This window comes from Heptranchias perlo, unplaced genomic scaffold, assembly GCF_035084215.1.
Source record: "Heptranchias perlo isolate sHepPer1 unplaced genomic scaffold, sHepPer1.hap1 HAP1_SCAFFOLD_260, whole genome shotgun sequence".
NCBI lineage: Eukaryota > Metazoa > Chordata > Chondrichthyes > Hexanchiformes > Hexanchidae > Heptranchias > Heptranchias perlo.
This window is the reverse complement of record NW_027139272.1, coordinates 134,017-160,426: the sequence shown is the minus strand read 5'-3', so window position 1 is coordinate 160,426 and position 26,410 is coordinate 134,017. Positions and strand designations below refer to the sequence as shown.

Below are 26,410 nucleotides of genomic sequence, written 5' to 3'. Positions count from 1 at the left end.
GGGAATCTCACCATCAATCACCGCTCCCAGACTGACCAAAACACCAGACAGACAGGAGGGAATCTCACCATCAGTCACCGCTCCCAGACTGACCAAAACACCAGACAGACAGAGGGGGAATCTCACCATCAGTGACCGCTCCCAGACTGACCAAAACACCAGACAGACAGAGGGGGAATCTCACCTTCAATCACCGCTCCCAGACTGACCAAAACACCAGACAGACAGAGGGGAATCTCACCATCAGTGACCGCTCCCAGACTGACCAAAACACCAGACAGACAGAGGGGAATCTCACCATCAATCACCGCTCCCAGACTGACCAAAACACCAGACAGACATGGGGGAATCTCACCATCAATCACCGCTCCCAGACTGACCAAAACACCAGACAGACAGAGGGGAATCCCACCATCAATCACCGCTCCCAGACTGAACAAAACACCAGACAGACATGGGGGAATCTCACCATCAATCACCGCTCCCAGACTGACCAAAACACCAGACAGACAGGGGGGAATCTCACCATCAATCACCGCTCCCAGACTGACCAAAACACCAGACAGACAGAGGGGAATCTCACCATCAGTCACCGCTCCCAGACTGACCAAAACACCAGAGAGACATGGGGGAATCTCACCATCAATCACCGCTCCCAGACTGACCAAAACACCAGACAGACAGGGGGGAATCTCACCATCAATCACCGCTCCCAGACTGACCAAAACACCAGACAGACATGGGGGAATCTCACCATCAATCACCGCTCCCAGACTGACCAAAACACCAGACAGACAGGGGGGAATCGCACCATCAATCACCGCTCCCAGACTGACCAAAACACCAGACAGACAGAGGGGAATCCCACCATCAATCACCGCTCCCAGACTGACCAAAACACCAGACAGACATGGGGGAATCTCACCATCAATCACCGCTCCCAGACTGACCAAAACACCAGACAGACAGGGGGGAATCTCACCATCAATCACCGCTCCCAGACTGACCAAAACACCAGACAGACAGAGGGGAATCTCACCATCAGTCACCGCTCCCAGACTGACCAAAACACCAGACAGACATGGGGGAATCTCACCATCAATCACTGCTCCCAGACTGACCAAAACACCAGACAGACAGGGGGGAATCTCACCATCAATCACCGCTCCCAGACTGACCAAAACACGAGACAGACATGGGGGAATCTCACCATCAATCACCGCTCCCAGACTGACCAAAACACCAGACAGACAGGGGGGAATCCCACCATCAATCACCGCTCCCAGACTGACCAAAACACCAGACAGACAGGGCGGAATCTCACCATCAATCACCACTCCCAGACTGACCAAAACACCAGACAGACAGAGGGGAATCTCACCATCAATCACCGCTCCCAGACTGACCAAAACACCAGACAGACAGAGGGGAATCTCACCATCAATCACCGCTCCCAGACTGACCAAAACACCAGACAGACAAGGGGGAATCTCACCATCAGTGACCGCTCCCAGACTGACCAAAACACCAGACAGACAGAGGGGGAATCTCACCATCAGTGACCGCTCCCAGACTGACCAAAACACCAGACAGACAGAGGGGAATCTCACCATCAGTGACCGCTCCCAGACTGACCAAAACACCAGACAGACAGAGGGGAATCTCACCATCAATCACCGCTCCCAGACTGACCAAAACACCAGACAGACATGGGGGAATCTCACCATCAATCACCGCTCCCAGACTGACCAAAACACCAGACAGACAGAGGGGAATCCCACCATCAATCACCGCTCCCAGACTGAACAAAACACCAGACAGACATGGGGGAATCTCACCATCAATCACCGCTCCCAGACTGACCAAAACACCAGACAGACAGGGGGGAATCTCACCATCAATCACCGCTCCCAGACTGACCAAAACACCAGACAGACAGAGGGGAATCTCACCATCAGTCACCGCTCCCAGACTGACCAAAACACCAGAGAGACATGGGGGAATCTCACCATCAATCACCGCTCCCAGACTGACCAAAACACCAGACAGACAGGGGGGAATCTCACCATCAATCACCGCTCCCAGACTGACCAAAACACCAGACAGACATGGGGGAATCTCACCATCAATCACCGCTCCCAGACTGACCAAAACACCAGACAGACAGGGGGGAATCGCACCATCAATCACCGCTCCCAGACTGACCAAAACACCAGACAGACAGAGGGGAATCCCACCATCAATCACCGCTCCCAGACTGACCAAAACACCAGACAGACATGGGGGAATCTCACCATCAATCACCGCTCCCAGACTGACCAAAACACCAGACAGACAGGGGGGAATCTCACCATCAATCACCGCTCCCAGACTGACCAAAACACCAGACAGACAGAGGGGAATCTCACCATCAGTCACCGCTCCCAGACTGACCAAAACACCAGACAGACATGGGGGAATCTCACCATCAATCACTGCTCCCAGACTGACCAAAACACCAGACAGACAGGGGGGAATCTCACCATCAATCACCGCTCCCAGACTGACCAAAACACGAGACAGACATGGGGGAATCTCACCATCAATCACCGCTCCCAGACTGACCAAAACACCAGACAGACAGGGGGGAATCCCACCATCAATCACCGCTCCCAGACTGACCAAAACACCAGACAGACAGGGCGGAATCTCACCATCAATCACCACTCCCAGACTGACCAAAACACCAGACAGACAGAGGGGAATCTCACCATCAATCACCGCTCCCAGACTGACCAAAACACCAGACAGACAGAGGGGAATCTCACCATCAATCACCGCTCCCAGACTGACCAAAACACCAGACAGACAAGGGGGAATCTCACCATCAGTGACCGCTCCCAGACTGACCAAAACACCAGACAGACAGAGGGGGAATCTCACCATCAGTGACCGCTCCCAGACTGACCAAAACACCAGACAGACAGAGGGGAATCTCACCATCAGTGACCGCTCCCAGACTGACCAAAACACCAGACAGACAGAGGGGAATCTCACCATCAGTCACCGCTCCCAGACTGACCAAAACACCAGACAGACAGGGGGGAATCCCACCATCAATCACCGCTCCCAGACTGACCAAAACACCAGACAGACAGGGGGGAATCTCACCATCAATCACCGCTCCCAGACTGACCAAAACACCAGACAGACAGAGGGGAATCTCACCATCAATCACCACTCCCAGACTGACCAAAACACCAGACAGACACGGGGGGGAATCTCACCATCAGTGACCGCTCCCAGACTGACCAAAACACCAGACAGACAGAGGGGGAATCTCACCATCAGTGACCGCTCCCAGACTGACCAAAACACCAGACAGACAGAGGGGAATCTCACCATCAATCACCGCTCCCAGACTGACCAAAACACCAGACAGACAGGGGGGAATCTCACCATCAATCACCGCTCCCAGACTGACCAAAACACCAGACAGACAGAGGGGAATCCCACCATCAATCACCGCTCCCAGACTGACCAAAACACCAGACAGACATGGGGGAATCTCACCATCAATCACCGCTCCCAGACTGACCAAAACACCAGACAGACAGGGGGGAATCTCACCATCAATCACCGCTCCCAGACTGACCGAAACACCAGACAGACAGAGGGGAATCTCACCATCAGTCACCGCTCCCAGACTGACCAAAACACCAGACAGACATGGGGGAATCTCACCATCAATCACCGCTCCCAGACTGACCAAAACACCAGACAGACAGGGGGGAATCTCACCATCAATCACCGCTCCCAGACTGACCAAAACACCAGACAGACATGGGGGAATCTCACCATCAATCACCGCTCCCAGACTGACCAAAACACCAGACAGACAGGGGGGAATCCCACCATCAATCACCGCTCCCAGACTGACCAAAACACCAGACAGACAGGGCGGAATCTCACCATCAATCACCACTCCCAGACTGACCAAAACACCAGACAGACAGAGGGGAATCTCACCATCAATCACCGCTCCCAGACTGACCAAAACACCAGACAGACAGAGGGGAATCTCACCATCAATCACCGCTCCCAGACTGACCAAAACACCAGACAGACAAGGGGGAATCTCACCATCAGTGACCGCTCCCAGACTGACCAAAACACCAGACAGACAGAGGGGGAATCTCACCATCAGTGACCGCTCCCAGACTGACCAAAACACCAGACAGACAGAGGGGAATCTCACCATCAGTGACCGCTCCCAGACTGACCAAAACACCAGACAGACAGAGGGGAATCTCACCATCAGTCACCGCTCCCAGACTGACCAAAACACCAGACAGACAGGGGGGAATCCCACCATCAATCACCGCTCCCAGACTGACCAAAACACCAGACAGACAGGGGGGAATCTCACCATCAATCACCGCTCCCAGACTGACCAAAACACCAGACAGACAGAGGGGAATCTCACCATCAATCACCACTCCCAGACTGACCAAAACACCAGACAGACACGGGGGGGAATCTCACCATCAGTGACCGCTCCCAGACTGACCAAAACACCAGACAGACAGAGGGGGAATCTCACCATCAGTGACCGCTCCCAGACTGACCAAAACACCAGACAGACAGAGGGGAATCTCACCATCAGTGACCGCTCCCAGACTGACCAAAACACCAGACGGACAGAGGGGAATCTCACCATCAGTCACCGCTCCCAGACTGACCAAAACACCAGACAGACAGAGGGGAATCTCACCATCAGTCACCGCTCCCAGACTGACCAAAACACCAGACAGACAGAGGGGAATCTCACCATCAGTCACCGCTCCCAGACTGACCAAAACACCAGACAGACAGAGGGGGAATCTCACCATCAGTCACCGCTCCCAGACTGACCAAAACACCAGACAGACAGAGGGGAATCTCACCATCAGTGACCGCTCCCAGACTGAACAAAACACCAGACAGACAGAGGGGAATCCCACCATCAGTCACCGCTCCCAGACTGACCAAAACACCAGACAGACAGGGGGGAATCTCACCATCAGTGACCGCTCCCAGACTGACCAAAACACCAGACAGACAGAGGGGAATCTAACCATCAGTGACCGCTCCCAGACTGACCAAAACACCAGACAGACAGAGGGGAATCCCACCATCAGTCACCGCTCCCAGACTGACCAAAACACCAGACAGACAGGGGAGAATCCCACCATCAATCACCGCTCCCAGACTGACCAAAACACCAGACAGACAGGGGGGAATCTCACCATCAATCACCGCTCCCAGACTGACCAAAACACCAGACAGACAGAGGGGAATCTCACCATGAATCACCGCTCCCAGACTGACCAAAACACCAGACAGACAGGGGAGAATCCCACCATCAATCACCGCTCCCAGACTGACCAAAACACCAGACAGACAGGGGGGAATCTCACCATCAATCACCGCTCCCAGACTGACCAAAACACCAGACAGACAGGGGAGAATCCCACCATCAATCACCGCTCCCAGACTGACCAAAACACCAGACAGACAGAGGGGAATCTCACCATGAATCACCGCTCCCAGACTGACCAAAACATCAGACAGACAGGGGAGAATCCCACCATCAATCACCGCTCCCAGACTGACCAAAACACCAGACAGACAGGGGGGAATCTCACCATTAATCACCGCTCCCAGACTGAGCAAAACACCAGACAGACAGGGGGGAATCCCACCATCAGTCACCGCTCCCAGACTGACCAAAACACCAGACAGACAGGGGGGAATCTCACCATCAATCTCCGCTCCCAGACTGACCAAAACACCAGACAGACAGAGGGGAATCTCACAATCAATCACCGCTCCCAGACTGACCAAAACACCAGACAGACAGAGGGGAATCTCACCATGAATCACCGATCCCAGACTGACCAAAACACCAGACAGACAGAGGGGAATCTCTCCATTAATCACCGCTCCCAGACTGACCAAAACACCAGACAGACAGGGGGGAATCCCACCATTGATCACCGCTCCCAGACTGACCAAAACACCAGACAGACAGAGGGGAATCTCACCATCAATCACCGCTCCCAGACTGACCAAAACACCAGACAGACAGAGGGGAATCTCTCCATTAATCACCGCTCCCAGACTGACCAAAACACCAGACAGACAGGGGGGAATCCCACCATTGATCACCGCTCCCAGACTGACCAAAACACCAGACAGACAGAGGGGAATCTCACCATCAGTCACCGCTCCCAGACTGACCAAAACACCAGACAGACAGGGCGGAATCTCACCATCAATCACCACTCCCAGACTGACCAAAACACCAGACAGACAGAGGGGAATCTCACCATCAATCACCGCTCCCAGACTGACCAAAACACCAGACAGACAGAGGGGAATCTCACCATCAATCACCGCTCCCAGACTGACCAAAACACCAGACAGACAAGGGGGAATCTCACCATCAGTGACCGCTCCCAGACTGACCAAAACACCAGACAGACAGAGGGGGAATCTCACCATCAGTGACCGCTCCCAGACTGACCAAAACACCAGACAGACAGAGGGGAATCTCACCATCAGTGACCGCTCCCAGACTGACCAAAACACCAGACAGACAGAGGGGAATCTCACCATCAGTCACCGCTCCCAGACTGACCAAAACACCAGACAGACAGGGGGGAATCCCACCATCAATCACCGCTCCCAGACTGACCAAAACACCAGACAGACAGGGGGGAATCTCACCATCAATCACCGCTCCCAGACTGACCAAAACACCAGACAGACAGAGGGGAATCTCACCATCAATCACCACTCCCAGACTGACCAAAACACCAGACAGACACGGGGATGAATCTCACCATCAGTGACCGCTCCCAGACTGACCAAAACACCAGACAGACAGAGGGGGAATCTCACCATCAGTCACCGCTCCCAGACTGACCAAAACACCAGACAGACAGGGGGGAATCTCACCATCAATCACCGCTCCCAGACTGACCAAAACACCAGACAGACAGGGGGGAATCTCACCATCAGTCACCGCTCCCAGACTGACCAAAACACCAGACAGACAGAGGGGGAATCTCACCATCAGTGACCGCTCCCAGACTGACCAAAACACCAGACAGACAGAGGGGGAATCTCACCTTCAATCACCGCTCCCAGACTGACCAAAACACCAGACAGACAGAGGGGAATCTCACCATCAGTGACCGCTCCCAGACTGACCAAAACACCAGACAGACAGAGGGGAATCTCACCATCAATCACCGCTCCCAGACTGACCAAAACACCAGACAGACATGGGGGAATCTCACCATCAATCACCGCTCCCAGACTGACCAAAACACCAGACAGACAGAGGGGAATCCCACCATCAATCACCGCTCCCAGACTGACCAAAACACCAGACAGACATGGGGGAATCTCACCATCAATCACCGCTCCCAGACTGACCAAAACACCAGACAGACAGGGGGGAATCTCACCATCAATCACCGCTCCCAGACTGACCAAAACACCAGACAGACAGAGGGGAATCTCACCATCAGTCACCGCTCCCAGACTGACCAAAACACCAGACAGACATGGGGGAATCTCACCATCAATCACCGCTCCCAGACTGACCAAAACACCAGACAGACAGGGGGGAATCTCACCATCAATCACCGCTCCCAGACTGACCAAAACACCAGACAGACATGGGGGAATCTCACCATCAATCACCGCTCCCAGACTGACCAAAACACCAGACAGACAGGGGGGAATCTCACCATCAATCACCGCTCCCAGACTGACCAAAACACCAGACAGACAGAGGGGAATCCCACCATCAATCACCGCTCCCAGACTGACCAAAACACCAGACAGACATGGGGGAATCTCACCATCAATCACCGCTCCCAGACTGACCAAAACACCAGACAGACAGGGGGGAATCTCACCATCAATCACCGCTCCCAGACTGACCAAAACACCAGACAGACAGAGGGGAATCTCACCATCAGTCACCGCTCCCAGACTGACCAAAACACCAGACAGACATGGGGGAATCTCACCATCAATCACTGCTCCCAGACTGACCAAAACACCAGACAGACAGGGGGGAATCTCACCATCAATCACCGCTCCCAGACTGACCAAAACACGAGACAGACATGGGGGAATCTCACCATCAATCACCGCTCCCAGACTGACCAAAACACCAGACAGACAGGGGGGAATCCCACCATCAATCACCGCTCCCAGACTGACCAAAACACCAGACAGACAGGGCGGAATCTCACCATCAATCACCACTCCCAGACTGACCAAAACACCAGACAGACAGAGGGGAATCTCACCATCAATCACCGCTCCCAGACTGACCAAAACACCAGACAGACAGAGGGGAATCTCACCATCAATCACCGCTCCCAGACTGACCAAAACACCAGACAGACAAGGGGGAATCTCACCATCAGTGACCGCTCCCAGACTGACCAAAACACCAGACAGACAGAGGGGGAATCTCACCATCAGTGACCGCTCCCAGACTGACCAAAACACCAGACAGACAGAGGGGAATCTCACCATCAGTGACCGCTCCCAGACTGACCAAAACACCAGACAGACAGAGGGGAATCTCACCATCAGTCACCGCTCCCAGACTGACCAAAACACCAGACAGACAGGGGGGAATCCCACCATCAATCACCGCTCCCAGACTGACCAAAACACCAGACAGACAGGGGGGAATCTCACCATCAATCACCGCTCCCAGACTGACCAAAACACCAGACAGACAGAGGGGAATCTCACCATCAATCACCACTCCCAGACTGACCAAAACACCAGACAGACACGGGGGGGAATCTCACCATCAGTGACCGCTCCCAGACTGACCAAAACACCAGACAGACAGAGGGGGAATCTCACCATCAGTCACCACTCCCAGACTGACCAAAACACCAGACAGACAGAGGGGAATCTCACCATCAATCACCGCTCCCAGACTGACCAAAACACCAGACAGACAGGGGGGAATCTCACCATCAATCACCGCTCCCAGACTGACCAAAACACCAGACAGACAGAGGGGAATCCCACCATCAATCACCGCTCCCAGACTGACCAAAACACCAGACAGACATGGGGGAATCTCACCATCAATCACCGCTCCCAGACTGACCAAAACACCAGACAGACAGGGGGGAATCTCACCATCAATCACCGCTCCCAGACTGACCGAAACACCAGACAGACAGAGGGGAATCTCACCATCAGTCACCGCTCCCAGACTGACCAAAACACCAGACAGACATGGGGGAATCTCACCATCAATCACCGCTCCCAGACTGACCAAAACACCAGACAGACAGGGGGGAATCTCACCATCAATCACCGCTCCCAGACTGACCAAAACACCAGACAGACATGGGGGAATCTCACCATCAATCACCGCTCCCAGACTGACCAAAACACCAGACAGACAGGGGGGAATCCCACCATCAATCACCGCTCCCAGACTGACCAAAACACCAGACAGACAGGGCGGAATCTCACCATCAATCACCACTCCCAGACTGACCAAAACACCAGACAGACAGAGGGGAATCTCACCATCAATCACCGCTCCCAGACTGACCAAAACACCAGACAGACAGAGGGGAATCTCACCATCAATCACCGCTCCCAGACTGACCAAAACACCAGACAGACAAGGAGGAATCTCACCATCAGTGACCGCTCCCAGACTGACCAAAACACCAGACAGACAGAGGGGGAATCTCACCATCAGTGACCGCTCCCAGACTGACCAAAACACCAGACAGACAGAGGGGAATCTCACCATCAGTGACCGCTCCCAGACTGACCAAAACACCAGACAGACAGAGGGGAATCTCACCATCAGTCACCGCTCCCAGACTGACCAAAACACCAGACAGACAGGGGGGAATCCCACCATCAATCACCGCTCCCAGACTGACCAAAACACCAGACAGACAGGGGGGAATCTCACCATCAATCACCGCTCCCAGACTGACCAAAACACCAGACAGACAGAGGGGAATCTCACCATCAATCACCACTCCCAGACTGACCAAAACACCAGACAGACACGGGGGGGAATCTCACCATCAGTGACCGCTCCCAGACTGACCAAAACACCAGACAGACAGAGGGGGAATCTCACCATCAGTGACCGCTCCCAGACTGACCAAAACACCAGACAGACAGAGGGGAATCTCACCATCAGTGACCGCTCCCAGACTGACCAAAACACCAGACAGACAGAGGGGAATCTCACCATCAGTCACCGCTCCCAGACTGACCAAAACACCAGACAGACAGAGGGGAATCTCACCATCAGTCACCGCTCCCAGACTGACCAAAACACCAGACAGACAGAGGGGAATCTCACCATCAGTCACCGCTCCCAGACTGACCAAAACACCAGACAGACAGAGGGGGAATCTCACCATCAGTCACCGCTCCCAGACTGACCAAAACACCAGACAGACAGAGGGGAATCTCACCATCAGTGACCGCTCCCAGACTGAACAAAACACCAGACAGACAGAGGGGAATCCCACCATCAGTCACCGCTCCCAGACTGACCAAAACACCAGACAGACAGGGGGGAATCTCACCATCAGTGACCGCTCCCAGACTGACCAAAACACCAGACAGACAGAGGGGAATCTAACCATCAGTGACCGCTCCCAGACTGACCAAAACACCAGACAGACAGAGGGGAATCCCACCATCAGTCACCGCTCCCAGACTGACCAAAACACCAGACAGACAGGGGAGAATCCCACCATCAATCACCGCTCCCAGACTGACCAAAACACCAGACAGACAGGGGGGAATCTCACCATCAATCACCGCTCCCAGACTGACCAAAACACCAGACAGACAGAGGGGAATCTCACCATGAATCACCGCTCCCAGACTGACCAAAACACCAGACAGACAGGGGAGAATCCCACCATCAATCACCGCTCCCAGACTGACCAAAACACCAGACAGACAGGGGGGAATCTCACCATCAATCACCGCTCCCAGACTGACCAAAACACCAGACAGACAGGGGAGAATCCCACCATCAATCACCGCTCCCAGACTGACCAAAACACCAGACAGACAGAGGGGAATCTCACCATGAATCACCGCTCCCAGACTGACCAAAACATCAGACAGACAGGGGAGAATCCCACCATCAATCACCGCTCCCAGACTGACCAAAACACCAGACAGACAGGGGGGAATCTCACCATTAATCACCGCTCCCAGACTGAGCAAAACACCAGACAGACAGGGGGGAATCCCACCATCAGTCACCGCTCCCAGACTGACCAAAACACCAGACAGACAGGGGGGAATCTCACCATCAATCTCCGCTCCCAGACTGACCAAAACACCAGACAGACAGAGGGGAATCTCACAATCAATCACCGCTCCCAGACTGACCAAAACACCAGACAGACAGAGGGGAATCTCACCATGAATCACCGATCCCAGACTGACCAAAACACCAGACAGACAGAGGGGAATCTCTCCATTAATCACCGCTCCCAGACTGACCAAAACACCAGACAGACAGGGGGGAATCCCACCATTGATCACCGCTCCCAGACTGACCAAAACACCAGACAGACAGAGGGGAATCTCACCATGAATCACCGCTCCCAGACTGACCAAAACACCAGACAGACAGAGGGGAATCTCTCCATTAATCACCGCTCCCAGACTGACCAAAACACCAGACAGACAGGGGGGAATCCCACCATTGATCACCGCTCCCAGACTGACCAAAACACCAGACAGACAGAGGGGAATCTCACCATCAGTCACCGCTCCCAGACTGACCAAAACACCAGACAGACATGGGGGAATCTCACCATCAATCACCGCTCCCAGACTGACCAAAACACCAGACAGACAGGGGGGAATCTCACCATCAATCACCGCTCCCAGACTGACCAAAACACCAGACAGACATGGGGGAATCTCACCATCAATCACCGCTCCCAGACTGACCAAAACACCAGACAGACAGGGGGGAATCCCACCATCAATCACCGCTCCCAGACTGACCAAAACACCAGACAGACAGGGCGGAATCTCACCATCAATCACCACTCCCAGACTGACCAAAACACCAGACAGACAGAGGGGAATCTCACCATCAATCACCGCTCCCAGACTGACCAAAACACCAGACAGACAGAGGGGAATCTCACCATCAATCACCGCTCCCAGACTGACCAAAACACCAGACAGACAAGGGGGAATCTCACCATCAGTGACCGCTCCCAGACTGACCAAAACACCAGACAGACAGAGGGGGAATCTCACCATCAGTGACCGCTCCCAGACTGACCAAAACACCAGACAGACAGAGGGGAATCTCACCATCAGTGACCGCTCCCAGACTGACCAAAACACCAGACAGACAGAGGGGAATCTCACCATCAGTCACCGCTCCCAGACTGACCAAAACACCAGACAGACAGGGGGGAATCCCACCATCAATCACCGCTCCCAGACTGACCAAAACACCAGACAGACAGGGGGGAATCTCACCATCAATCACCGCTCCCAGACTGACCAAAACACCAGACAGACAGAGGGGAATCTCACCATCAATCACCACTCCCAGACTGACCAAAACACCAGACAGACACGGGGGGGAATCTCACCATCAGTGACCGCTCCCAGACTGACCAAAACACCAGACAGACAGAGGGGGAATCTCACCATCAGTGACCGCTCCCAGACTGACCAAAACACCAGACAGACAGAGGGGAATCTCACCATCAGTGACCGCTCCCAGACTGACCAAAACACCAGACAGACAGAGGGGAATCTCACCATCAGTCACCGCTCCCAGACTGACCAAAACACCAGACAGACAGAGGGGAATCTCACCATCAGTCACCGCTCCCAGACTGACCAAAACACCAGACAGACAGAGGGGAATCTCACCATTAGTCACCGCTCCCAGACTGACCAAAACACCAGACAGACAGAGGGGGAATCTCACCATCAGTCACCGCTCCCAGACTGACCAAAACACCAGACAGACAGAGGGGAATCTCACCATCAGTCACCGCTCCCAGACTGAACAAAACACCAGACAGACAGAGGGGAATCCCACCATCAGTCACCGCTCCCAGACTGACCAAAACACCAGACAGACAGGGGGGAATCTCACCATCAGTGACCGCTCCCAGACTGACCAAAACACCAGACAGACAGAGGGGAATCTAACCATCAGTGACCGCTCCCAGACTGACCAAAACACCAGACAGACAGAGGGGAATCCCACCATCAGTCACCGCTCCCAGACTGACCAAAACACCAGACAGACAGGGGAGAATCCCACCATCAATCACCGCTCCCAGACTGACCAAAACACCAGACAGACAGGGGGGAATCTCACCATCAATCACCGCTCCCAGACTGACCAAAACACCAGACAGACAGAGGGGAATCTCACCATGAATCACCGCTCCCAGACTGACCAAAACACCAGACAGACAGGGGAGAATCCCACCATCAATCACCGCTCCCAGACTGACCAAAACACCAGACAGACAGGGGGGAATCTCACCATCAATCACCGCTCCCAGACTGACCAAAACACCAGACAGACAGGGGAGAATCCCACCATCAATCACCGCTCCCAGACTGACCAAAACACCAGACAGACAGAGGGGAATCTCACCATGAATCACCGCTCCCAGACTGACCAAAACATCAGACAGACAGGGGAGAATCCCACCATCAATCACCGCTCCCAGACTGACCAAAACACCAGACAGACAGGGGGGAATCTCACCATTAATCACCGCTCCCAGACTGAGCAAAACACCAGACAGACAGGGGGGAATCCCACCATCAGTCACCGCTCCCAGACTGACCAAAACACCAGACAGACAGGGGGGAATCTCACCATCAATCTCCGCTCCCAGACTGACCAAAACACCAGACAGACAGAGGGGAATCTCACAATCAATCACCGCTCCCAGACTGACCAAAACACCAGACAGACAGAGGGGAATCTCACCATGAATCACCGCTCCCAGACTGACCAAAACACCAGACAGACAGAGGGGAATCTCTCCATTAATCACCGCTCCCAGACTGACCAAAACACCAGACAGACAGGGGGGAATCCCACCATTGATCACCGCTCCCAGACTGACCAAAACACCAGACAGACAGAGGGGAATCTCACCATGAATCACCGCTCCCAGACTGACCAAAACACCAGACAGACAGAGGGGAATCTCTCCATTAATCACCGCTCCCAGACTGACCAAAACACCAGACAGACAGGGGGGAATCCCACCATTGATCACCGCTCCCAGACTGACCAAAACACCAGACAGACAGAGGGGAATCTCACCATCAGTCACCGCTCCCAGACTGACCAAAACACCAGACAGACAGGGGGGAATCTCACCATCAATCACCGCTCCCAGACTGACCAAAACACCAGACAGACAGGGGGGTATCTCACCATCAATCACCGCTCCCAGACTGACCAAAACACCAGACAGACAGGGGGTAATCTCACCATCAATCACCTGTCCCAGACTGACCAAAACACCAGACAGACAGGGGGGAATCTCACCATCAGAGACCGCTCCCAGACTGACCAAAACACCAGACAGACAGGGGGGAATCTCACCATCAATCACCTGTCCCAGACTGACCAAAACACCAGACAGACAGGGGGGAATCTCACCATCAATCACCGCTCCCAGACTGACCAAAACACCAGACAGACAGGGGGGAATCTCACCATCAATCACCGCTCCCAGACTGACCAAAACACCAGACAGACAGGGGGGAATCTCACCATCAGAGACCGCTCCCAGACTGACCAAAACACCAGACAGACAGGGGGGAATCTCACCATCAATCACCTGTCCCAGACTGACCAAAACACCAGACAGACAGAGGGGAATCTCACCATCAATCACCGCTCCCAGACTGACCAAAACACCAGACAGACAGGGGGGAATCTCACCATCAATCACCGCTCCCAGACTGACCAAAACACCAGACAGACAGGGGGGAATCTCACCATCAATCACCGCTCCCAGACTGACCAAAACACCAGACAGACAGGGGGGAATCTCACCATCAATCACCGCTCCCAGACTGACCAAAACACCAGACAGACAGAGGGGAATCTCACCATCAGTCACCGCTCCCAGACTGACCAAAACACCAGACAGACAGGGGGGAATCTCACCATCAGTCACCGCTCCCAGACTGACCAAAACACCAGACAGACAGAGGGGAATCCCACCATCGATCACCGCTCCCAGACTGACCAAAACACCAGACAGACAGGGGGGAATCCCACCATCAATCACCGCTCCCAGACTGACCAAAACACCAGACAGACAGGGGGGAATCTCACCATCAGTGACCGCTCCCAGACTGACCAAAACACCAGACAGACAGGGGGGAATCTCACCATCAGTGACCGCTCCCAGACTGACCAAAACACCAGACAGACAGAGGGGGAATCTCACCATCAGTCACCGCTCCCAGACTGACCAAAACACCAGACAGACAGGGGGGAATCTCACCATCAGTGACCGCTCCCAGACTGACCAAAACACCAGACAGACAGGGGGGAATCCCACCATTGATCAGCCGGGATGCGCTGTGAAGCTGGATCGCTTTCATGCCTCGATCTTCCGTGAATATCCAAGTGGAATTGGATGGAGAGAAAAGAGAATCCAGTTCCCGATCAAGAGACATTATTATCCGGGAAGTGTCCAGTTCCCCCATCGATTCCCCGTTACATTTGAGACTGATGGGCTTCCATGAGGAATTGTCACTTGGCCCAGGTTGTTCTTCAGCAGCTCGAATTCCATTCCACGCAGAGATTCTTTTTACAGAGAAAACTGTAAAATACTTTTAGTTTCAGGAAAATCAACAAGTTCCCACAAAGTAAATGTGCGACCCACAGGGCTGATTGGAGAGGAATCAGTGGGTGATTGAAACTCACAGCTCAGCAAGGAGTCTTTCCCCTTCTGAGTGTCAGAGAATTGTCCCCCAACAGCCCGTGACTTTCCATCTATTTCAATTAACGATCATAAAATCATGGACTGGAATGTGTAATTTCCTAATGTGCCCCCTCTCCCCACACAACCTGCTTCCCCCCCAGTCCAGGGGCGCTGATCGCCGAGGGACACAGGACACAGGAACAGGAATCGGCCATTTCGCCTCTCAAGCCTGTTCTGCCATTCATTGAGATCCTGGCTGATCTGTGAGCTGACTCCAGACACCAGCCTTATCCCCACATCCCTTTATATCTTTGGTTACCACAAATCTATCAAACTCAGATTTAAAACCAATGGAGCGAGCATTAACTGCCGATTGCGGAAGAGAGTTCCAAACTTCTACCGCCCTTTGCGTCACTCCTGAAAGTCCTGGCTCTAATTTTTAGACTGTGTCCCCTCGTCCTGGACTCCCTAACCAGCGGAAATAGTTTCTCTCAATCTACCCGATCAGTTCCCCTTAATATCTTGAAAACTTCGATCAAATCACCCCTTAATCTTCTAAATTCCACAGAATACAACTCTAGTTTGTGTAATCACTCCTCGTAATTTAACCCTTGGAGCCCAGGTATCATTCTAGTAAATCTACGCTGCTCTCCCTTCCTAAGGTGCGGTGCCCAGAACAGTACTCCAGGTGTGGTCTAACCAGGGCTTTGTACAGCTGTATAACTTCTACCCTCTTGTATTCTAGTCCTCTAGATATAAAGGCCAGCATCCCATTAGCCTTTTTGATTATTTTCTGTACCTGTCCATAACATTTTAATGATCTATGTACAGGGGCCCTTAAGTCTCTTTGGACCTTCACTGTTTCCAGCTTTTCACCATTTAGAAAGTACTCTGATCTCTCCTTTTTAGGTCCAAAGTGGATGACCTCACATTTGCCTACACTGAAATCCATTTGCCACAGTTTTGCCCATTCACATAATCTATTAATATCTCTGTAATTTTATGCTTCCATCTACACTGCTTACAATGCTGTCTTTCTTTCTGTCATCATAAATACAGTGAATAGTTGAGGCCCCGACACAGATCCCTGTGGGACACCACTAGTCACATCCTGCCTATTTGAGTACCTGCCCATTATCCCTACTCCCTGTCTCCTGCTGCTCAGCCAACTTCCTAACCAGGTCAATAATTTGCCCTCAATTCCATGAGCTTCAGCTTTAGCTGACAGTCTCTTATGAGGGACTTTATCAATTGCCTTCTGGAAGTCCATATAAACAACATCCATAGACATTCCCCCATCCATTACTTTAGTCACCTCTTCAAGGCATGACCCTTTACAAATCCATGCTGGCTCTCTGATCAGCTGAAAATTCTCGAGGTGTTCAGTCACTCCATCCTTAATTATAGACTCGAGTAATTTCCCAACAACAGATGTTAGGCTAACTGGTCTATAATTCCCTGGTTTCTCTCTCTCACCTTTCTGAAATAGCGGAGTGACGTGTGCAATTTTCCAATCTAAAGGAACGGTTCCTGAATCGAGAGAACTTTGGAAGATTCTCGTTAGGGCTTCTGGAATGTTCTCACCGACTTCCTTTAAAACCCTGGGATGGAAACCATCTGGTCCTGGGGATTTGTCACTCTTTAGTGCCATTATTTTCTTCATTACTGTTAATTATGGTAAGTCCCCGTCCCTGATTCAGAATTAGTTTCCTACATAATTAGATGGAGAATACTGTTGGGAAAATAAAAATGGTCTCTTTCATCCATTAAAAAAAGCCCGGTGCCCGGACGCTGAGGTTCTGCACGAGACTGTAATGCAAGACTTCTGGCTTGGCACTTGAATTTAAAAGTTCCTTCCTAGGCCCATGATCTGCTTGCCACTCCCTCCCTCTTCAGGCCTCCGTTCTGCTGCTGCTCCCTACCTCTACCCCAGGGCCCCATTCTTTACTGGTCTCTCCGTCTCTCACACTGCTCCTCATTTGATTTTTCCCGACTGCTCCCGCTTCTGTTTTCTCTCCTATGCTGTACGATCCTTGGCTGCCCCGCTGCCCCCATCTCTCTCCAGGCGGACACCCTCCCCAACCTCTCCCTCTCTCAAGTCCCTGCTTTCCTCACAAAATCTGAGCCCAAAATTCCTTTGGGGAGTGGGGTGGTGGCAGAGGCAATGTAATCGGGGCTGGATTCTGGAACTGGACCCGGCTGCTCCAGGTCTCCATCCCTTTTTTCCCCAAAGTTGGGAAATTTCACCGAGAGTGTGAGGGGTCACCTCTTGTGTCCTTTCCACCCCCCCGTCCCCTCCACCCCCACTCCATGCGGACATCATTGGAAGAGATGGGACTGTAAACATGGCACCATCCATCAGAACTCCCTCAGTTCCGCTCCCCAGTGCCCCCCAACACTAAGTACTCCTGTAGGGTCCGTATCAGGACTAGATCCCCGTGGAAGTGACCAAAAGCACTTTACAGTGAAGGATTTTGGACTTTTAAATACCAGTTTTAAGGATTAATTACCTGCTAAAGGAGCTGAGTTTGGTTAAAAGTATTAATTCAACATCGGAACTTTTGAACTGAGTGTTCAAGGCGGCATGCTGGGCAGGTTGGCCACGTTGGAAAAGTGTTATTCGAACTGCCTGGAAGGCTAGAGATAAGGAGGCCTTGAAATATTGTGGGAGACCATCGTAAACACCAGGTGATGTTTTTGTAGTCTCAGTCCCCTCAAATAATGAAGCAGTCCGTGCCCGCGTGCAGCTCGACCTGGACAACATCCAGGCTTGGGCTGATAAGTGGCAAGTAACATTCGCACCAGACAAGTGCCAGGCAATGACCGTCTCCAACAAGAGAGAGTCTAACCACCTCCCCTTGACATTCAACGGCATTACCATCACCGAATCCCCCACCATCAACATCCTGGGGGTCACCATTGACCAGAAACTTAACTGGACCAGCCATATAAATACTGTGTCTACAAGAGCAGGTCAGAGGCTGGGTATTCTGCGGTGAGTGACTCACCTCCTGACTCCCCAAAGCCTTTCCACCATCGACAAGGCACAAGTCAGGAGTGTGATGGAATACTCTCCACTTGCCTGGATGAGTGCAGCTCCAACAACACTTAAGAAGCTCAACACCATCCAGGACAAAGCAGCCCGCTTGATTGGCACCCCATCCACCACCCTAAACATTCACTCCCTTCACCACCGGCGCACCGTGGCTGCAGTGTGTACCATCCACAGGATGCACTGCAGCAACTCGCCAAGGCTTCTTCGACAGCACCTCCCAAACCCGCGACCTCTACCACCTAGAAGGACAAGAGCAGCAGGCACATGGGAACAACACCACCTGCACGTTCCCCTCCAAGTCACACACCATCCCGACTTGGAAATATATCGCTGTTCTTTCATCGTCGCTGTAACAACAACAACAACAACTACCTGCATTTATATAGCGCCTTTAACGTCCCAAGGCACTTCACAGGAGCGATTATCAAACAAGACTTGACACTGAGCCACGTAAGGAGATGTTCGGACAGCTTGGTCAAAGAGGTAGGTTTGAAAGAGCATCTTAAAGGAGGAGAGAGAGGTGGAGAGGCGGAGAGGTTCAGGGAGGGAATTCCTGAGCTGAGGGCCGAGGCAGCTGAAGGCACGGCCGCCAATGGTGGAGAGATTAAAATTGGGGATGCGCAAGAGGCCAGAATTGGAGGAGTGCAGAGATCTCGGAGGGTTGTAGGGTTGGAGGAGGTCACAGGGATAGGGAAGGGCGAGGCCAGGGAGGGATTTGAACACATGGAGGAATTTTAAAATCGAGGTGTTCCCGGATCGGGAGCCAATGTAGGTCAGCTAGCACGGGGTGTGGGGGGAACGGGTGACAGGGAGGGAAGGGAACACCACATTTTCTGGATGCTATTCGGTAGTTTCTGGGTCATATTTTATAGTCGCCTGAGCAAGAGTAAGTGGGCTTGAGCAATCGAATGATGCTCCAGTACCTGTGGCCAGTGGGGTGACTCGGCTGGTATCTCAGGATTGGAGGTAGACTGGACTGTAACTCAAAGAGACTGTGCACAGAGGGTCACCAGTCACTGTTTTAGACACTCTCTGTGCTGGGTGGTTAAAAGCCACTTTAAACTGACCCCAACTGGGGTGATGGTAGTAGGGCCGCTACATGTGGCCTCAGGGCCCCTGGGTTAGGGAGGGGACTGTTATCCCCACTCTTAATCAAACAGTGTTGGAACTGTGCGTGTCTGGACATCGGACGGGCCAGGATCTGGCCAGGCTGTGTTGAAAAGCCTATTGATGCTTAGTGTCAAGGCTCACAGGTGTTTAATGGTCACTGGGGCGATATACTGGAGAGTGACCCCTGTCTGTGGAACCCTATCCAGCAAGAGGTTAATGGATTCAAGAGAGGAGGAGGAGGAGAGAAGGGAGTTGGTGAGGGAAGGAGTGTCGAGAATTTGCTTTCGATTCAGCGCTTGAAATCCGTATTCTAACTCGCACCAAGTCCCGTTCTCCCATCACCCCCTGCGTTCGCTGACCTACACTGGCCCCCGGTCCGGGAACGCCTCGATTTTAAAATTCTCATCCTTGTTTTAAATCCCCCCATGGCCTCGCCCTCCCTATCCCTGTAACCTCCTCCAGCCCTCCGAGATCTCTGCGTTCCTCCAATTCTGGCCTCTAACGCAGCCCCGATTTTAATCGCTCCACCATTGGCGGCCGTGCCTTCAGCTGCCTAGACGCTAAGCTCTGGAATTCCCTCCCTAAACCTCTCTGGTTCTCCAGCAGTCTCCCTCAGGATTCCTGTCTTGTTCCTTCCTGTCTCCACACAGTTCCTGACTCCCCTTCTGTCCGTGATTCTGGCTCCTCTTAAATCCTCTCTTTGGTCTCCTTCCTCCTGCTCTGTGCTCTGAGGTGTCTCCCAGTACACTGTTTTATTGTAAGTTGCTGTACACAGTCAAAGCACCTCATTGGAACATAGGAACAGGGGGAGGCCATTCAGCCCCTCGATCCTGTTCCGCCATTCAATTAGATCATGGCCAATCTGTATCTTAACTCCACCCACCCGCCTTGGTGCCATATCCCATAATACCCTGACCTAACAAAAATCGATAAATCTCAGTTGTGAAATTTTCAATTGACCCCCAGCCTCAACAGCATTTTGGGGGAGAGAGTTCCAGATTTCCACTCCCCTTTGTGTGAAGAAACGCTTCCTGACATCACCCCTGAACGGCCTGGCTCTAATTTTAAGGTGACGCCCCCTTGTTCTGGACTCTCCCACCGGAGGAAATAGTTTCTCTCTATCTACAATATCAAATCCTTCAATGATCTTAATTACAGCACCCGTTAATCTTCTGCACTCAAGGGAATACAAGCCGAGTCTGTGCAACCTGTCCTCATAATTTAACCCTTTCAGCCCCCAGTATGAAAGTACTTCTCATAATGAATGGCGTTTCCCACATTACAACAGTGATGACACTTTCACATTACTTCACTTTCTGTGAAGCGCTTTGGGACATCCTGAGGTTGTGAAAGGTGATGTATAAAAAGATCTTTTGTTCTTTCCGAACCTTCTTGTGCTGCTTCAGCAGGGTGACACTGAAATCGAAGCAGATTCGAAGCCTGGCCCCCCGTTCCCACCTTCACCTCACAGCAACACAATGGACTTTGGACTGTCCGATGTCCGATGTGTTGCTCAGGCCCACGACTGACTTTTATTTCTGAGCAAACACTGCCCGTTTATTATAGTCTCTGAGCGGGTCAAGGCCAAAGTGAACTCTGTGTGTCCGATTGTGGGGAGAATGAGCTGCTGACTCTTCAATAATCAACTGGTGCTCGAGGCAAAAATACTCACAGTGATGTTGATCTGGGTGAATTAGAATAAATTGGCATCGAAGCAAATTCACAGACAGATTTTTATGTTAATTTTCAATGCACCGTCTTCGAGTCGCGCTTAACATGAGGCTCCTCAGAACAGCAATCCATGAGGATAACAGAACATTGAACAATGTCACCAAATCCAGTCAGTGGACGTCATGCTCAAACTGAGGGGGAGGGGGAAAGGGAGGGAGAGGGTTAGTGGGAGGGAGATGGAGAGGGAGAAGGGGAGGGGGAGTCGGAGGGAGAGTGGGAGGCAGAGGCTGAGGGGGAGGGGAGGGAGAGTGGAGGGGAGGGAGAGGCTGGGGGAGCTAGAGGGAGAGAGGGAGGGTGATGGGGAAGGGACAGAGAAGGGGAGCGAGAGGGAGAGGTGCGGGAGGGTGTGTGAGTGAAGAGAGAGGGTAAAGGTGGGGAGATGGGGAGGGAGAGGGGGAGTCAGACAAAGAGAGGGAGAGGAAAGGGAAGAGGACAAGGCAGATGGGGAGGGGGAGGGAGAGGGAGAGGGTGGGAGAGGCAGAGAGGGATTGTGGGAGGGAGAGGGGTATGAGGAGGGAGAGTGGAGGGAGAGGGAGTGGGCAGGGAGAGGGTGGGAGATTATCTGGCTATTATCTCGTTGCTATTGGTGGGATCTTGCTGTGTGCAAATTGGCTGCCGTGTTTCCTACATTAAAACAGTGACTACACTTCACTAATACTTCACTGTCTGTAAAACTCTTTGGGAGGTCCTGAGGTGGTGAAATCACAATAGGAATGTGAGTCTCTCTTTTCTTTGTGGTCCCATTGCCAGTGAGAGTCGGTGCATTGAGAAGAGAATGGGAGGGGTGAAAGTGGGAGTCTGGAATAGACCATTGAAATACAGGGGGTGTAAACAGATGCGATGGTTCGGTGTTAATACTGGGCTGGGCCTCAGTGTGAACCCCTGCTGTAAGATGCAGGCTCAGACTCCACTCCCTGGGACCCAGTGACCAGAACAAGTCCCTCCATTCTAACTGGATCTGGTTATCAGACCTGCTGCACACAAGCACCAATAAGTAGCTTCAGACTCGAGTGGTGTTGAAAAGCGCAAGAGATTAAGTTACTGTTACAGCAGCTTCTCTCCTGGTTAATCCGTGTCCATGACTGACATTTATTTCTGGTCAAACACTGCCTGTTTATTGTAGTCTCTGAGCATGTCAAGGCCAAGGTGAACTCTAAGGGGTCGATTTTAACCCCATGAACGGGTGGGTTTGGGTGCAGGTGGGAAGGTAAAAATTGTAAAAATCTAAAACCCGCCTTCAAACTGACCACTTCCGGTTTTAACGGCATAGAACCATAGAAAAGATACAGCACAGAAGGGGGCTATTCGGCCCATCGTGTCCGTGCCGGCTCGAAGAACAACCAGGTGCCCATTCTAATCCCACCTTCCAGCACCCGGTCCGTAGCCCTGCAGCTTACAGCACTTTAGATGCAGGTCCAGGTACTTTTTAAAAGAGTTGAGGGCCCCTGCCTCGACCACCAATTCAGGCAGCGAATTCCATACACCCACCACCCTCTGGGTAAAAGAGTTTTTCCTCATGTCCCCTCTAATCCTTCCGCCAATCAGCTCAAATCTATGTCCTCTAGTTCTTGAACTCTCCGCTAGGGGAAACAGGTACTTCCTGTCTACTCTATCTGGGCCCCTCATAATTTTGTACACCTCAATCAAGTCTCCCCTCAGCCTCCTCTGCTCCAAGGAAAACAACCCCAGCCTATCCAATCTCTCCTCCGAGCTGCAATTTTCAAGCCCTGGCAACATTCTTGTAAATCTTCTCTGCACTCTCTCCAGAGCAATTACGTCCTTCCTGTAATGTGGTGACCAGAACTGCGCACAATACTCCAGATGTGGCCTGACCAGCATTTTATACAGTTCCATCATTACATCCCTGATTTATTATTCTATGCCTCTGCTAATAACGGTGGGCATTCCGTATGCCTTCTTCACAACCTTATCTACCTGTACTGCCACCTTCAGGGACCTGTGCACATGCACTCCAAGGTCTCTCACTTCCTCTACCTCTCTCAATATATTCCCGTTTACTGCGTATTCCCTTTTACTGTTTGCCCTCCCTAAGTGCATTACCTCACGCTTCTCCAGGTTGAACTCCATTTGCCACTTTTCCGCCCACTCCACCAACCCATTGATATCTTCTTGGAGTCCACAGCTATCCTCTTCACTATCAACTGCACGGCCAATTTTTGTCGTCTATAAATTTGCCAATCATGCCCCCTACATTCAAGTCCAAATCATTAATATATACCACAAACAGCAAGGGACCCAACACTGAGCCTTGTGACACACCACTGGAAACGGATTTCCATTCTCAAAGACATCCATCGACTTTTACCATTTGTTTCCTGTTACTGAGCCAATTTTGGATCCAATTCACCACATTTCCCTGTATCCCATGGGCTTTTACCTTTCTGACCAGTCTGCCATGTGGGACCTTGTCAAATGCCTTACTAAAATCCATGTAGACAGGATCCATTGCACTCCCCTCATCAATCCTCCTTGTCACTTCCTCAAAGAGTTTAATCAGATTTGTAAGGCATGACCTTCCCTGAACAAATCCATGCTGACTATCCCTGATTAAACCATGCCTTTCCAAGTGACAGTTTATCCTATCTCTCAGTATTGATTCTAATAGTTTGCCCACCACCGAGGTAAGACTGACCGGCCTATAATTGTTCGGCCTTTCCCTCGTACCCTTTTTAAACAACGGTACTACGTTTGCTGTCTTCCAGTCCTCCGGTACCTCCCCTGTATCTGGTGAGGATTGGAAAATGATCCTCAGAGCATCCGCTATTTCCTCACTGGCTTCCTTCAATAGCCCAGGAAACAATCCATCCGGTTCTGGTGACTTATCAAATTTCAAGGATTCCAGTCCCTCTAGTACTTCCTCTCTCGTTATGTTTATTTTATCCAATATTTCACACCTCTCCTCTTTAACGACTACGTCCAGATCATCCCTTTCCCTTATGAATACGAAGACAAAATATTCATTTAAAACCCTACCCACATTCTCTGCTTCTACACACAAGTTACCCTTATCATCCCTGATAGGTCCCACCTTTTCCTCAGCTATCCTCTTGTTCTTAATGTACTGATAAAACATCTTTGGGTTTTCTTTAATCTTACTCGTTAATATTTCTTCATGCCTGCTCTTTGCTTTCCTTATTTCCTTTTTTACGTCATCCCTGTACTTTCTATACTCCTCCAGGCTTTCTGCAGTATTTAGTTTTCTGTGACAGTCATAAGCTTTCTTTTTCTGCTTTATCTTGCCCCGTATACTTCTAGACAACCAGGGGGCTCTAAATTTGGCAGTGCCACCCTTTTTCTTTGAGGGGACGTGTCTGCATTGTACCCGTAGAATTTCACTTTTTAGTGCCTCCCACTGGCTTGCCACTGATTTCTCCTCAAGGAGTTGTGTCCAGTCCACTTCTGCCAAATCACCTCTAAGTTCTGTAAAATTTGCCTTCCCCCAATTGAAAACATTTACTCCTGATTTAACACTGTCCCTTTCCATAATAATGCTAAAACTAACTGAATTGTGGTCACTATCCCCATTATGGTCACCCACTGTCACTTCACCCACTTGCCCATCTTCATTTCCCAGGACTAAATCTAGAATTGCATCCCCTCTTGTTGGGCTTGTCACGTACTGGCTAAAAAAGTTCTCCTGGACACCAATCAAGAATTTTGCGCCCTCTGTGCCCCTCACACTGTTTGAATCCCAGTTGATGTTAGGGTGGTTGAAGTCCCCTACTATTATTGCCCTCTTATTTTTGCACTCAGAAATTTGCCTACATATTTGTTCTTCTATCTCCCTTTCGCTATTCGGGGGTCTAGAGTACACTCCTAGTAGTGTGACTGCCCCTTTTTTATTCCTTAGCTCAACCCATACGGCCTCGATTGATGATCCATTTAGCACATCATCCCTTCTCACAACTCTAATTGATTATTTAACCAATAATGCTACCCCCCTCCTTTTATATCACCCACTCTATCCTGCTTGAACACTCTATATCCAGGGATATTGAGCTGCCAGTTATCCCCCTCTTTAAGCCAGGTTTCCATTATAGCAATGATATCATGCTGCCACGTGTCTATCTGTGCCCTTAGCTCATCTGCTTTGTTTGTAATACTCCTTGAATTGAAGTATATACCCTTTAACCCCGTCAAATTCCTGCGCTGAACACTATTTAACCTTTGCTTTTTTGCATTTCTGAGTCGCTAACTACGTCACTAACTGCTTTTCTACTTTGCGTTTCCTGGTCTGAATTTGTCCTATCTGTACCTGCCCTTTGGTTCCCATCCCCCACCATACTAGTTTAAACCCTCCCCAACACAACTCGCAAATGTCCCCACGAGGATACTGGTCCCGGTTCTGCTTGGGTGCAATCCTTTCATCTTGTACAGGTCCCGCCTTTCCCAGAATCGGTCTCAATGCCTCAGGAATTTAAACCCCTCCCTCCGACACCATCTCTCAAGCCACGCATTCATCTGG

General features: G+C 51.6%; 1 protein-coding gene across 1 annotated transcript in view; it reads right to left on the bottom strand.

The window, feature by feature from the left end:
• LOC137310529 (zinc finger protein ZFP2-like) overlaps nt 1-15,896 on the bottom strand; it is a 28,256-nt gene extending 12,360 nt beyond the window's left edge. Inside the window, exon 1 of the mRNA XM_067978298.1 lies at nt 15,663-15,896. The gene's annotated coding sequence lies outside the window, so the exon portion shown is untranslated. The remainder of the gene's footprint in view (nt 1-15,662) is intronic.
• Between the last annotated feature and the right edge of the window lie 10,514 nt (nt 15,897-26,410).